This window comes from Meleagris gallopavo, chromosome Z (assembly GCF_905368555.1).
Source record: "Meleagris gallopavo chromosome Z, MGAL_WU_HG_1.1, whole genome shotgun sequence".
In the NCBI taxonomy this organism is placed as follows: Eukaryota; Metazoa; Chordata; class Aves; order Galliformes; family Phasianidae; genus Meleagris; species Meleagris gallopavo.
This window is the reverse complement of record NC_139435.1, coordinates 67,865,818-67,880,069: the sequence shown is the minus strand read 5'-3', so window position 1 is coordinate 67,880,069 and position 14,252 is coordinate 67,865,818. Positions and strand designations below refer to the sequence as shown.

Below are 14,252 nucleotides of genomic sequence, written 5' to 3'. Positions count from 1 at the left end.
TTCAGTTTCGTGATGGCCTAGGGAAAGGGAAACAAACGATTTAATAATTTTTTTTTCTGAACTTTTGTATCACATTCCTTAGATATTTTAAGGAGGCAAACTTGAACACTATTTTCAGCACAGCATAAGAAACAAATGCATAGACTGTTGCTGTTCAGAGACCAAGGACATGTCACTTGTTTTTTTCCCTGCAAGACAGCATGTATATCACACTTAGATCTCATAGTCATAAAATGTCTAAATTCTTTTGCCAATACTTCTCATTCTCTGCCATCTGTTATTTACATCAAAATAACATGATTCATTACCTTTCACTTATGCAGTTATTTCAATAATGTACCATAGATCCAGCTTAGAACCAGCTTCCTTCCTCACCTTCAGTCCTCAAGTTTGGCCTATTTGTCCTGTCTAAAATCAGCTGGAACAAGATAGCTTTTCTTCACAGTGCCATGTTTTGGTTTTGGTAAGAAAAGCAATGTTGATAATACTAAGATGTTTCTATTTGTTGCTGAACAGTGCTATAAAGAGCCAAGCACAACTCGGTTTTCTCACATTATCCTGCTGCCCTACCAACAAGGTAAGACTGAAGGAGCTGGGAGGGATGGGATCAGGACAGCTGTCTTAAACAGGCCAGAGGAATATTTCATATCATATGGCACCCTGTGGAAAGAAAGTTTTGCAGGCAATGGGAGTTCTCTCTTCTGCTGTTCTGGGGGTGAGCTGGGCATCAGTTGTGGGGTGGTGAGCAATTGCTTGTGCATCACTTTTTATAAACATTCATATATACATATATATATTGTCATAGCTACTATCCTTTTTCCTTTTGTCAGAACTATTGTCCTTTTCCTTTTCTCTGTCTCTGTAAATAGTTTTATTCCACAAGTTCTACTTTTTTTATTTTTTTATTTTTTTTTCCTATTGATTCTCTCTCTCATCCCACTGGAAAGGACAGGAGTGAACAAGTGACTGTGTGGTGTTCAGCTACCTGCTGGGTTAAACCATATGTCCCAGGATGAAATGGCTGTGACTGGTCACTAAACAATGTCCCTGTAGCAGATCCCTCTAGAGAAGGAGTCTGCTGACTTACAGGGCAAAACTTAAAACAAAGGAACATCAGTTCCACTGAAGTTTGTTTTTGCAAAGAGTGAAATGCAGAGCAGAAATAAAGGTAAATAAATCTTCTGAAATGACAATTACTTTAACTATAAAAAATGCAGGAAAATAATTGAGACAAATGACAGAATTTAGTAAAAATAAATCTCACCATTAAAAAGTAATGAAACATTTGCATTTCAGAGTGAAGTTTCTGCTCAGAAGTTTGGAGAACAGCAGGTTAACAGTGAAGATTATTGACTGCAATTTGCTGAGGTTTTCTAACAAAATTAGTTACGTATAACTTATGGAGGATTTACTCAGCTCTACATAGTTGCTTTATTATTCTTGTAAAGAGAATCATTTATAACTGTTCTTGGAGATCTTTTATCGGGCACTTATCTCATTCAGCTGGACTTGTGATATTGAAGGATAAAACGAATTGCTGTTTAATATTATAAGAATTAATAAGAGCAGAACAGCAGGAGAATAATGACAGGCTTAATGATTAAATATTTTACATTTGGCAACAAAACTGCAAGAAAAAATATAAGGAATTTAACCTTTATTCTTTATCTGAACACTGAAAAATGTTGGTGACAGCAAGCTACATAATGTAATTTTGGTTGTTGCTGACTAAACAAAGCTATTTATTTTAGTGAAAAAATGTTTTGTGTTACCTAACCATTCTCCCTCTGAGATGTCCCGTGACATTATTAAGCTTTCATCTATCAGACTGGGCTCTAATCCTTAGACATTTGTGCTCTATTACAGCCTGTATAGAGCAACTGAGGTACACTTTTGCAGACATGCTATTTTGAGACTTTGCTTTTGCCATCACTACTGCAACTACTGCAGCCATAGGAGGAAAAAAAAAAAAAACCTGCAAAAATATTATGTGTGCACTGTTGGAATTTAGTTTTGGTGATTCTTCATAATCTTCATATTTCCCTGTACCATAGTCAGCCTTTTTTAATGTTTCCACAAGCCTCTAAAATTAAAGAAATTGGTCTAAAGTATTTTAGAAGAAAAAAAGGAAAGATATTTATGGACATGAAAACTGAATCCACACATATACTGCACATTTCTTATTTAATTTCCATAAATACAATGATAAATACATGCATTCTTCTGGCTGAGAAATTACATATGGAAGATATCACACAGCAGCAAGTGTCTTTTCCTTCATGTATTCTTGCAAGAAAACCTTCATAGAGACTGTACAGCTTTTTATTCTGTGAAGTGTATTCCCAAATGATTGTGATGAATAGGCACGTGTTGTGCATGAGTAATACTCGCCATGTCTCACTTTCTCTATAGTTACATTGCTTATTCTACTGATAAGTAAGTGTTGATTCCTGATCTGTTCTTCTACCATAGTATAAATTGATTGTAACTTTGATTCACAACACAGTTAGACTTTGCTTGGTGAGACAGTGGGTTCCTCTTCACTTGCTCTCAGTTGCTCTTATGTTGAAGTAGGGGGAGCATCTAGATGTAAGAAAGTAGAAGTTGTTCTCGAATGCTCTGTAGTGGATACAGTGAACCTAAAACTGAAGTCTAGATTCCTAAAATGCAAGGTACTGATCCCTCATAAGGCACCAACATTTTTGCCGTCAGATGTCTGTAGTCGTGCTCAGTTTTGCATTGTTGTGCACTGACCTTGGAGTATCTCATCCTGTATCGGGTGTCTCACTCCAGGTGTCTGCTGTAGGCAGTGCAGAGCATTAATTTCTCTTACTTTTGCTCCTGCTTGGTCTGTATGGAGAAAAGAGTTCACTTTTTTTTTTCTCTTCCTCTGATTACATTTGCTGTTTGAATTGCTATGTGTTACAAAGCTAGCTTGCTTCCTTTTTTCGTTTTAAATTTATGTTATTATTATTATTTCCTTATGGCAAGCGGAGTTTCCATGGTTGCTGTGAGTGGTAACAGATCTAGTCTATTTCTGAGCTCCCATTAGAGTCTGGTGAAATTCATCATCTGTTGTTTTAGTTACTTGCTGACAACATTCTGTTCTTCATCATTCTCCACTGCTGCTTTAGCGTTTCAGTGCATAGCATAGAAACAACGATACACACTTTCTGCCTTGCTGCTATAATTGTGATCTGAAGACAGATAAATTCAATCATTTGGTAATTCTGCTATTGATTCCCAGTTTCTTTTTGCCAAAGGAATCTCCCTTTCCTTTAAAATACTAACCTCATCAGCTGCTATTTTGCACCATCTGGGAGCCTGCGTCTCAGTGATTTCTTCCCAAAGCACAACTTCCTCAGCTTTAGATTGGATTCAGCTCTTTAGATTTTTTTATTGTAGTTTTTAAATCTTTAAATTTACTTTTTGCCTGCTTGCATATGCAGCTTAGAGATTACTCCTAGAAAAGGAGTTGGAAGTTGACACCATTATTAATGTGATTTTTAATGAGTCTTGCATGTGGAAATTGTTAATAAAACTAAGTTTTTGTGCCAAGAATTCAACGAGGATACTGATAATCAGGATGGAGACAGAGGTCTTGTGCCTGAATACGAGCACAGATGGCACAGAGTATCTGGTTTCAGCTATTTTTCCTGCATCCATGACTGCTTCTCAGCTTCCTTGAACCATTTGAAGCTGTACTTCAAACTAGTACATATTTATTTAGTTCTAAAAACTCAGTGATGAGACATTGGGAACTTCAAATGTTATTTTGCCAGTTTACCTGCTGACAAATGGAAAGCACGCACACAGATTTAAGCAGATACTTGGCCATTGCATCATAAGAAACTACCTCTTCTAGATGAAGAGTGAATACTTTTTGTAACCATAGATATCTCAAGTGCCTGAAAAGTACAGACTGTGAGTCTTGCTCCTTCAGTCCTTACTCAGACAAAACCACAATAAAATTTAACAGAGATTTTATATGTGTCCATTATACAGAATTAGATCCCCTATTTTTTTAATCATCATATTCTGTAGTACAAATGACATTTTATTAGTGCTTTCCTTCTTCTGGGTTTACAGTATGCAGCAGAATGCAACATCTTATTTTATCCTCAGAACAAAAAAGTCCTAGATCTGTCATGACTATTACAGTGTAAAAATTATTACAAACAACTGCTAGTCCTATTGACATTTGACTAGAGTCAAGTGTTTTATAATATTACAATCTGAATGTGCCAAGAATAAGTCAGGGTAATTTACTTTGAACACTAAATGCTCAAATAAGAACTTTGCTGTTTATTGTTTGTTCTCTCATATTCTTCTGCTCTGACATTTTTTTTTTTTTCAAATTTTTTTTTCTTCCTCAATTTCAGAGATGCCTCTGCCTTTACTTGGGACTTTCTGGAATGCCTTTACAAATTATCTCATTTCTGTAAACAAATGCAGCAACAGAGGAAGAAACATTCTATCAAGAAGGCTTTCTTGTGTCATCTGCAGCAGAAAATGTAGTGGCAAATAGAAACCTCTCCCTGCCAGGTTACTGCATGTAGATCTTTCCACGTAAATTTTAGGTGCAGATAAGGTTTTTATTGGACAGCAATATCCACATATAATTTTCTAAATATTTTTGTGAGCACTGCATGGTTTAGGAGACCATTAATGAGACAACCCTATGGTATAAGGGTGAAGAATTTTTCACACTGGGGTCACTAGTTTGAATCCAGCCTAACTAGGAATCACTTAAAAATTGTTAAAATTCAGTGGCTGGGTGATAATACAGGACTTGGGAAATAAAAATTCAGTTCTTGCTCTGCTACAAACTTCCTGTGTTACTTTGGAAAAGTCATGTAGGGCGAGATTTATGAAGATATTCATCATTTCAGTACCTCCATGAATCTGCTGATCTTTCACTTCTTTGCTTCTGAATATCTGTGTTGTGAGTCCACAAACATTTTTCATTAGCTCAGATGAACCTGTCTTCATTAGAAAAGGAGACTGGCAGATATCATGACTTGATTTGAATATTGAATATATATATATATATATATATATATAGAATAACTTGAATATTGCAAAGCAGCAAGGAGCTTAGGAACTGAATATCTCAGCAAATGTATGAGGCCAGGGAAGTTGAAATGAGAGGTATTTTTGAAATATTATTGTCCCTCTTAAGTCTATGTTAGACATAGTCCCTCATCTATGAGCTTTCAGTTTTCCAATGGCACTTCTGGCTCCACTGCAGGTTTGAGCTGCTGAATGGTGTCCTGTGTTTCTCATCATATAAACATGTGGTCTAAACTGTCTTAGGGGAGACTCAGAACACTTCAGAAGAGGGAACTGAGCTATCAATCATAAAACAAGCCCTCCTCAACAATGAAAAAAGTGAAGAGAGACTGGGTCTTTTTCTTTGCCTGCTATCACTACTATTTGACATAAGCTATGTATATCAACTTCTTAAATACTGTGCAATAAGGAGGAAAGGCACTCCATAACCCTTAATTTAGGACTGTAAGTGAATACATAAACAAACAGGAACAAGTAATCAAGACACTACATCTACTTCCAAGAGAACTGCCAAACTAAGTACTTTACAGAACCTTGCTATGTTCTTCTTAATTATAGATACTAGCATCACACTATACTAAAATGCACTTAGACTGACAGTTTCAACAAAGGACACAGAAAAATAACCAATAAATATTATTTGGTGGTAACTACTATTCAAATTTTTATGTAAATTTGAATGTTCCCACACAGCATTACCTCCTTAAATCCTTAAATTTTTTTCTGAAAAATTACCTTTTAACCCTAAATGGGTGAATACCCATTGAAGTCTGATATTTGTCTCAGTGCTAAATAAAGGTATGTCTCTAATCTTCAGTAAGGGCAGACAAGTTAATTAGTGGTTTATACTTTCTGTCACTCACCTTTCTAATACAGGACTACAGCTTCAGTTTTCACCTTTTGAACCTGTACAATATAGGACTGCTCACTTAACAGTAGAAGCTAGTTCTGTTCCAAATATCAAGGTAAATTCAGTGCTTGATACTCAGATCATATTATGGAGATTTTTGGTAGTCCTATATAAAAGGAAGAAAAGACTGATCACAACGTAATTCTAGGCTAGAAATGAACACAATTGACCCTGACACGATCCATAAATCTTGTACTGGAATTTTAGAATAATCCACACTTAGCAGCTTAGAGGTTCTAAGCCGATGATGCTACAAAGGTGGACATAAAAAGAAAATATTAGGTAGTCTAGTGTTTGGTGATTTAAGGATGTCTATAAAGCTTAATGTCTTCCACCACTCACAAAGGGATATGAGACACTGCATGCAGAAGTGCTGTTATTTCTTCTTTATTTTTATTTTTATTTTTTTGCTATTACTGTTGTACTCATGTGCCCATTACTCTTAAATTATTTCATGTGGTCACATCACAAGAATGGCTTTTGTCCTAGGGAACTTCCAAAAAAAGTAGAAAGGCAAGAGCAAGAGAGAGGCATTCCCTGACTGATAGCTTCAGGGAGAAAATGCTACATCAGTTTTCTAGTAGAGAGTTGCCACTTTAAAGGTAGCCTAACTATTGTCAGCTGTTCTTGTATTGAGGTCATCATTAAAGTGATGTTTCCTTGAGTTCTTGGAGAACACATAAGAAATCTGATGTTTCTTCTCTGAAAAGTTGGAAAAATGGCCTTAGCATAGTACTGATAAAGCAATGCAGTGTTTTCTATTGTATATGGCCATATAGCAGGAATTTTGATTACCAAATCTATGTTCATATATACACACATAAGACACCAATATGATCTATTTATCCTTATGCAATATCTTCCACAGTATTTGTGCATATTTAAAGGCAGCACTATTAATTCCATCATGGATCTGGCTTGAGTGACAAAGGAGTAGGGGGTCTTGAAATTTTGAAGAATTCTGAGTTACAAATGTATCTATTAAGAACAACCATGACTTTTAGAGTGTTTGAGTGTATTAACAGCTTTTATTTTTAGTGGAGGTACAGCAATGCCTATTCAAAATTAGTTATTAAGTGATTGATTATAGTCTAAGTATTGTTCATCCATGCCATTTGTATAATCAATGAATATTAAGATGTTATAACTACAAAATAAACAAGAGAATTAGGCAAAGCAGATTATAACAACAAAAAGAGAATAGATAGAAAGCTTACCTGTATTCTCAGCTCACTTACCAAACTCCAGCAGAGCAGATCTCCAGAGAGATCCTTTCCCACTGGCGGTCAGCTCTTAAACGGGTCTATTGCCTTCACCTGTGCTCCCGTGGCTGACTCATTGCTCGCCTCAGGTGATCAATCAGAGGTTCAAGTCAAGACTCAGCAGTTCCCATACACCATTGGACCAGAATAATGGATGAAAAAAGTCAAATGTTTCTGAGCACTTTATTTAACATCAAGACTCCAAAACAAGGTGTAGCCATCTCCTCCATTTTTCAAGGCACTGAAGTAATAACATTTTCTGCAACAATGTCTCTCCACAGTGAGATTTCCAAATGTCTTCCAGTCGCTAATTTTGGATAATGTTTGGTAGCAATCTCTAGATGGCCTACATTTCTTGCCCTTCAGCTGAAGAGACACCTTCCAGATAAATTGAGCAACCAGCAAAGCACCTGGGGAAACACCACAAATAGCAGGAGAGGAAATTAATTCACAAATGAGGTGATAGGGATTGCCAATACTGTAAAGTATCCTAGAGTAGCTCTGTTCACAAAAGCACTTGAGGTTATTATGGAGGGTGAATACAATATGATTAACTCAGTTCTTATCATTCATGAAAACATGCAGCTGAGTATATAGAATCCAGGTTGGAAAGCTTCTGTAAAGTTAGCATGAAAGTGGCTTAAAAGATACCATGAATGCTGTAAATTTTCGAAAGGATGTCACTGTAATGAATACCTAAACTATTATAATTATGTGTTGAAATTACCTTTTTGTAATGTACACATTTATGACTGATATTTCAGTCAAAACCCCAGAAAACACAAAAACTGAAAATCTTCTGAGAGAGCAGTATTACTTGCATGATAAAAGGGTTCTAAAATTAAACACCCTTTGGTAGCTGAACCATCTGATAGCTCACTAACAATATCATCCTTACTGGTGAAATTATACTTTCTTGTATCTGTTTTTCCCTCCTCTGAATGCCACCTGAAAGTGAAATATTCCTTGGTCTGACAGGACAAAAATTCAAATTCTATGCACTCCTCTGTGTAGAGCATTATTAAAAAGGGATATTAAAGTTTTTGTTTATCTTTTAGAAAGGATGTTCATAGCATTTATGCCTGTTTGCTTGATTCCTTTGGCTGTGTCTTCTCCTCTAGCTCAAGGCATCATAATGGCCAGTGTAAACACAACACAATACCTTTCTCTACTTTACCCTTAACTGGACAGTCTCTATAAATTGATATATCACTGTCACTATTATCCTGGTTTTTCCCTCTTGCTGAGCAATAATGGCAGATGTTTACTTCAAAGGACTTTACAAACACAGACAAACCTGCTTTAGTGAAAAATAGAGTAGAATCTTACTGTAAGCATACAGAGTCCCAGAAATGTAAATTCAAATGTTCATCTGGATGCGGAGAGCCATAAAGGAGTAGCTGGAAGGACCGTATCACACTGAACACAAGCTGATTGATTGTGCACTATTACTACAAGTGCGGCTGAAATGGGTTAATATACTTTTTTAATACACTTTTGTCTCCTTTGGGAGAATCATTTCCCAAAGAGAAAGCTGTCTTTATCGAAAGTGTGGAGCAAGTTCACTCTCTTTTAGATCCAGTTGTAAGAGAGATTTTATGAAATGCTAAACCAATACTCTGCATCAGTGTATTTTCAGGTTGTGAGTCTCCTAAAAAAGATACTAGGTTTTTCAGCTTCAGTTGCTCTGTAAACAGCAAAAAAATTAACTCTGTAATAGCTTACAATTAAAAGATTAAGAAAAGCATTGCAGGTCACATCATATTGTTAGTACTGTGCTTTTTTTAATGAGGAGAGCATTGAGTGCTCTTCTGAAGTTAGGGAGCAATATCCACAATAGAAGCTGGTTGTTCTGTCTTTCAGAATTTTTGGCTTGGTTGAAAAGGAGTAACCACAAATTTATTCAGCTGTCTTGTGCTGATGTCAGCTGTGATGTGAGGGCCAAGTAGTTAGGACTGCTTTCCGACAGTCTGTAGACTTAGAAGAGATCATTGCTATTCAGTGATGCCAGACTGAAGACACTGCGTTTTCTTCCATGATGTATATGTCACTTCTCATTAATTCTGAGAGAACTGATACTTTAGAAACCAGAGTAAACAGAGTAGTATATTGGATTAGATCTCTGCCATGAATAAATTTATTTCCCTGCAAGTATAAAAAATGAGCAAGGCCAAAACCCCTCAGAGCAGAAATTGTCATAGTGATTGCTAATACATTACTGTGTAGAAAAATGCCTAATAAAACCCCTATTAGGATGTCATACCTGCTTACTACTGAATTCTCCGGAAAGTTTATTTCGTACGTCTATGCTAATTATCAAAGTCCTGGTGATAAGAAGCAGCTCACTGAGCCTGAATGTATCAGAACAGAATGACTAAATTGTGAGAATTCATGGTCTTCTGCTTTGAATAATTAACTTGACTCTGTGTGGAGAGCACACACCTTGGAAACTAATTTTCCCCTCGCACAAAGCATTTTGTCCTTCTGCTGCCTTTGAAAAGTAAACTGTTTAACAGGAAGGCTGTTCTCATCTCTAGCCTATTCATCTCTGAGCTTTTTTCCTTATTTTCTTCTCCTCTGTACTTTGTGTATTGCTATTGCATTGGCTAGGCTTTGCTCTTACTTAAAACTGAAAAGTGAGCTCACATCATTTCAACCAGGTGGACTTGTGTATCTTTTCAGCACTGGCTTTGTGGCACAAAGTGCTGATTGTGGACAATAGTTTTGCCTGAATCAGTAGGAGAAATTCATTGATGGTGTGCAGAGGGCTGGTTTGGCAGGAGGGAATCACGATGCAGTAAAATTGTGACTGCACAGGATTTACTGCCAGCCCCTGTGTGTACTGTGAGACTGGGATTGCAACTTCTTCATCACAGGAAAACTTTCTGGGTGGTCACAGTAGCCCAGGACAGTGCTTTCTTTGCTATCAGATCGCTGGACAGAAGTGAATGGTTCTCGTTCTGCTCCCCTGTGATACCCCTGTGTCTACAGTTCTGGGACTGTTTAGTCCAGAGAAGAGGAGAGTCAGGGGAGATTTCATTGCTTTTATAACTTCCTGAAAATAGGGTGAGAGGCCTCACGATGCGTCAGGGGAGGGTCAGATTAGGTATTAAGAAAATCTTCTCAAAAAGAGTGATCCAGTTTTGGAACAGGCTTCCCAAGGTGTTGATGGAGTCACTGTCCCTGGAACTGTTCAAGAAATGCATAGATGTGGAACTGAGGAATGTAGTTAGTGGGCATGGTGGGGCTGGGTTGGGGCTGGACTTGTTGAACTGTAGAGATTCCATGATTGCGTACATTTCAGAAATCACCTCTGAATTTCACACATTAAGACAAGAACTGTAGTATGAAGGCCAAGAATTTTTTTTATCTTCGACTTGCAAGTGACAGACCAGCCTCTGGTTTAACACACATTCAGGTCATGGTTTGGGGAAATAAGAGGACTGCTCACCTTGGCCAATTCTCCCCTCCCATGGCTGTATGACATGGCCTGCAGCTCCAGCAGCAGGGCACTGTAGCTCGTGGGCCTCTCCTTCACAGGCTACAGTAATGGAAGAGTCTTTGTGCTGTAAATAGGTTTACCTCTTCCAGGTAGAACAGAACTATATCTATGCAGAGGGAATTAGCATGTTTAAGCCTTTTGTTCAGCTTGTTTTCTGAAAAGCTGGATAATCTTTGTGTGTTTTGTGCTGTTTTTTTTGGTGTCAGGCTAGTATTGTGTTACTCACCTGCTGTTCTTTCTGGAAAAGCGCACTTTCCTTAAGTCTTAATGGAACACATTATGAATAGGACCTAATCAGTCTCTGATGCAAGTGCTGTGCCTCTAGGAAATGCTGATACATGTGTTTGTAATTCCAAACACTTCCTCAGCCCCGTGGTTCCCTTCTATTAACAGGCATCCTTCTTTGTCACCCAAGAAATGTCATTTGCAAGACAAAAAGCATGGTTCTTCACAGCCTTTCTTAAAGCCAGCAGTGCAGGTTTCCTGCAGCTGACCTTTGATTAAAAAGAGACAAGGGAGATGTAAAGCTATCTTTAGGCAGTTTTCACATGATCTGTGCTGGACCTCACTGTAATTACAATGATTTAACATTTGCTCAGGTTATATTAATCCGTATGAAAATCCAGGGTTTACTATAGCTAAGAATCTGGATCTGGATCTACACCAGAACTGCTATATATAACTGTAATAGATATGAAGACAGTGTGTCCTGCAGTAGATTCTTGAATATGCAAGCAACAAGGGAAAATCGCCAGGCATAATTTGGTTCAGAAAAAAAGCCTACGTTAGGAGAAGAGAGATGCTCAACACCAGGCATCACTCCCAGTGCGAGCAGGGAATTTCCCCACTGGACAAAAGATGCCTCCCACAGCTAATATTTCCATGTTGCTTCAGGCTGTAGCGACTGAAGTCCATCCGCCTCCAAATCCTATGCTGCATTTAGAGGTGCTGTAGAAAACAAAACTAAAGAAATCGTGCTCTTTTTTAGATCTTTAGGGTGCTTCTCTAAAATCTGTATTGGACAGACCTGGTTGATTACCATCTTAATTTTGGTTTGCTACTTACCAGTGTTTAAAAAAAGCAACAAATATTTCTTTCCATGGGAGAAAACAGTGAGACTTGCAAAGCCTCACTAGTTTTGTAGGAGGGTGCAATAGGCTGTGAAAACTACTGCACAGCCTTCAGAAGTCACTACTAAGATAAGCAGCACAAGCATCCTTTGGCTGCTTTGCGTTGCTCTGGACGTGATATGCAGCTCTAAGATTCAAAATACATGGGGTCAACCTGTGTATCTGACCCTTGTTATGGAAGGGTCTCTTCTTACATCAAGCTATTGAAAGTGAATGTGTTTAGGAAATCTTTATACTAAAACTGTGTTCCTCTTCCAATCCTCTCCTTGTTCACATATCAATGATGCTAGGAAAGTACACCAAGGAGTCATTAATTTTATGTTTGCACCAATTTACATTTCCTATTTCATCTTCAGCTGCTGACCAAAGTCATACCAAAAGTACTAATCCAAAGTCATCTGGTATGAGAAAACGTTATTCTATATTTCTGCTGTGCAGAACCGAAACTTTTGAAAACAGTGCTTTAGTTCAGAACAGAGAATTACATGAAAATTTCACAGCACTGAAGTTGCTGAGCATTTGTTTAGTGCTACTGTTCTTATTTAGTCAGTCAAAATTTCTTTTTATATGGAACAAAAGCATTCTTTCTTTTTATATCTTATTTTGTACTACTAAATAACATGAAAAATAGCTTCAGAAAATGAACTGGTCATGCAGCAGCTAGCCATATCACAAACTTTATCCCAGACATTTTCCAAGCAACCTATTTCTTTTAATTATTCATAGTTGTTGAAATATTTTCCCACTTGAGAAAAATTTATCCAGTAAATTTTTGTCTTGCTTTGATGACAACTGACCTTATTAGCAGAAGCTGTCACAAAAACAAAAACAAAAACAAAAAGCCCATCCAAGCCAAACAAAATGACATCACTTTCAACTGGTAGGATTTAATTACAGAACTTCTCACTGAGTTAATTTTTGCATCTATGTGGCCAAATTGTGAATGAGCCATGTTGTTATGGTTAAGCAGCATTCCTTTTCTTTTGCAAATGGGGTAAATTTGTCATGTTTTGAGCTTCCTTAATTAGCAGTGAGTTTCAGATAAAATAGCTAAGTTGTAATTAGACACATTTTTTTGTTGTTGTTTCTAGAAGTACATTCTTACATCAATTATCAGGTAATAAATTTTAATTAAAATTTTGTCTACCTTCTTAATTGGCTCCCTATGTTTTCTATCATTTTTAAAACCAGCTTTACAACACAACGTGGGGACATTTTATGGATGTTGTGAAATTTTCACATTTTTGGGAAAAAAAAGATATTTGTATTTTTAGTATTGTCCAAACTTTATCTTCACAGGACCATATCCACCCATGTTTGAAGAGAATTTGGGATAGTACTGGCATTGAGTACTTCTCTGCATTGTGCTGAGCAAGCAGGTAAGGTATCAGTTGGCCAAGATTTGATGTGTTGAGCTAGGCAGAAGATGTCTCTAATTTCACGTACTTAAGATGAAGAAACAGATTCTCTTTAGAGGGAATAAGTGGAAAGACCATGCAGTCCTGAGCAAATTTATCCAACTTGTCTACCAGTCCCAACAGAGTGGAAATTAATCTAACCCTATAAAATGATGAAGTTTCTTTCCAATTGACTCATGTTCTGTGGATGACAGTGAGCAGCACTGCTCTGCGGTGGGAGACCAGGTATTTGAAAAGAGGCTATAAAGGGTAAACACTAATTTCCTGATGATCATTTTCCTATGGTAAAGAGGTAGTGGACAGACTTTTGTGAAGATTTCCCACTTGACTACATGACTAAATATTGAAGAGACAACAGAACTGGCAATATATTTGTCATATTCATGTTTAAGTAATTTCTGTATCCAAACTGTGTAACTGTTTAATACTTACAGACTTGTCAGCCAACAATTCAGAGGAGATCCAAAATAAAAAAAGTAGGACAAAGAAAAAATATGTAACTGTGGGACATGATTCATTATAATAACATTCTTCCATACAGAAATACAAATAATGAACCAGAAGAATTGGAGCAGGGGGAGTTTGTGGACACTGCTGATGGAATGACTCAGATGAGAAATCAGAATAATGATTTATTTAACCCTTTTTTCTTTTCTTGAAAGCATATGCTGAAGTAAAATGGGAGCATAATGACTTGACTGGATTTGGGCAGTGTTTTTCCATTTTTTTCTTTGTGTTATTGTGCTATTTTGCACTTCTGTGCTATTTTCCCATTCAGGGAGGGTGTCTCAAAATAATTTTGTGTGACAGCAAATTAGTTTGTTGCTGTTCTGTGTGTGATGGATGTTGCTAGAGTATGGAATATGGTATACGGCTCAGTGAGTTTCAACGAAAAAGATATAAATTACAATATTTTGTCAAATGTTTGTAGTCAAGGTATGTACAGATGAGTAGAAA

The 14,252-nt window shown here is 37.0% G+C and overlaps 1 protein-coding gene across 1 annotated transcript in view; it reads left to right on the top strand.

Annotated features, from left to right (window-relative positions):
- The first annotated feature begins 476 nt into the window (after positions 1-476).
- Positions 477-14,252, top strand: part of LOC104915314 (E3 ubiquitin-protein ligase Topors-like) — a 28,280-nt gene continuing 14,504 nt past the window's right edge. The window contains exons 1-2 of the mRNA XM_010726155.3: positions 477-577; positions 13,177-13,256. The gene's annotated coding sequence lies outside the window, so the exon portion shown is untranslated. The remainder of the gene's footprint in view (positions 578-13,176; positions 13,257-14,252) is intronic.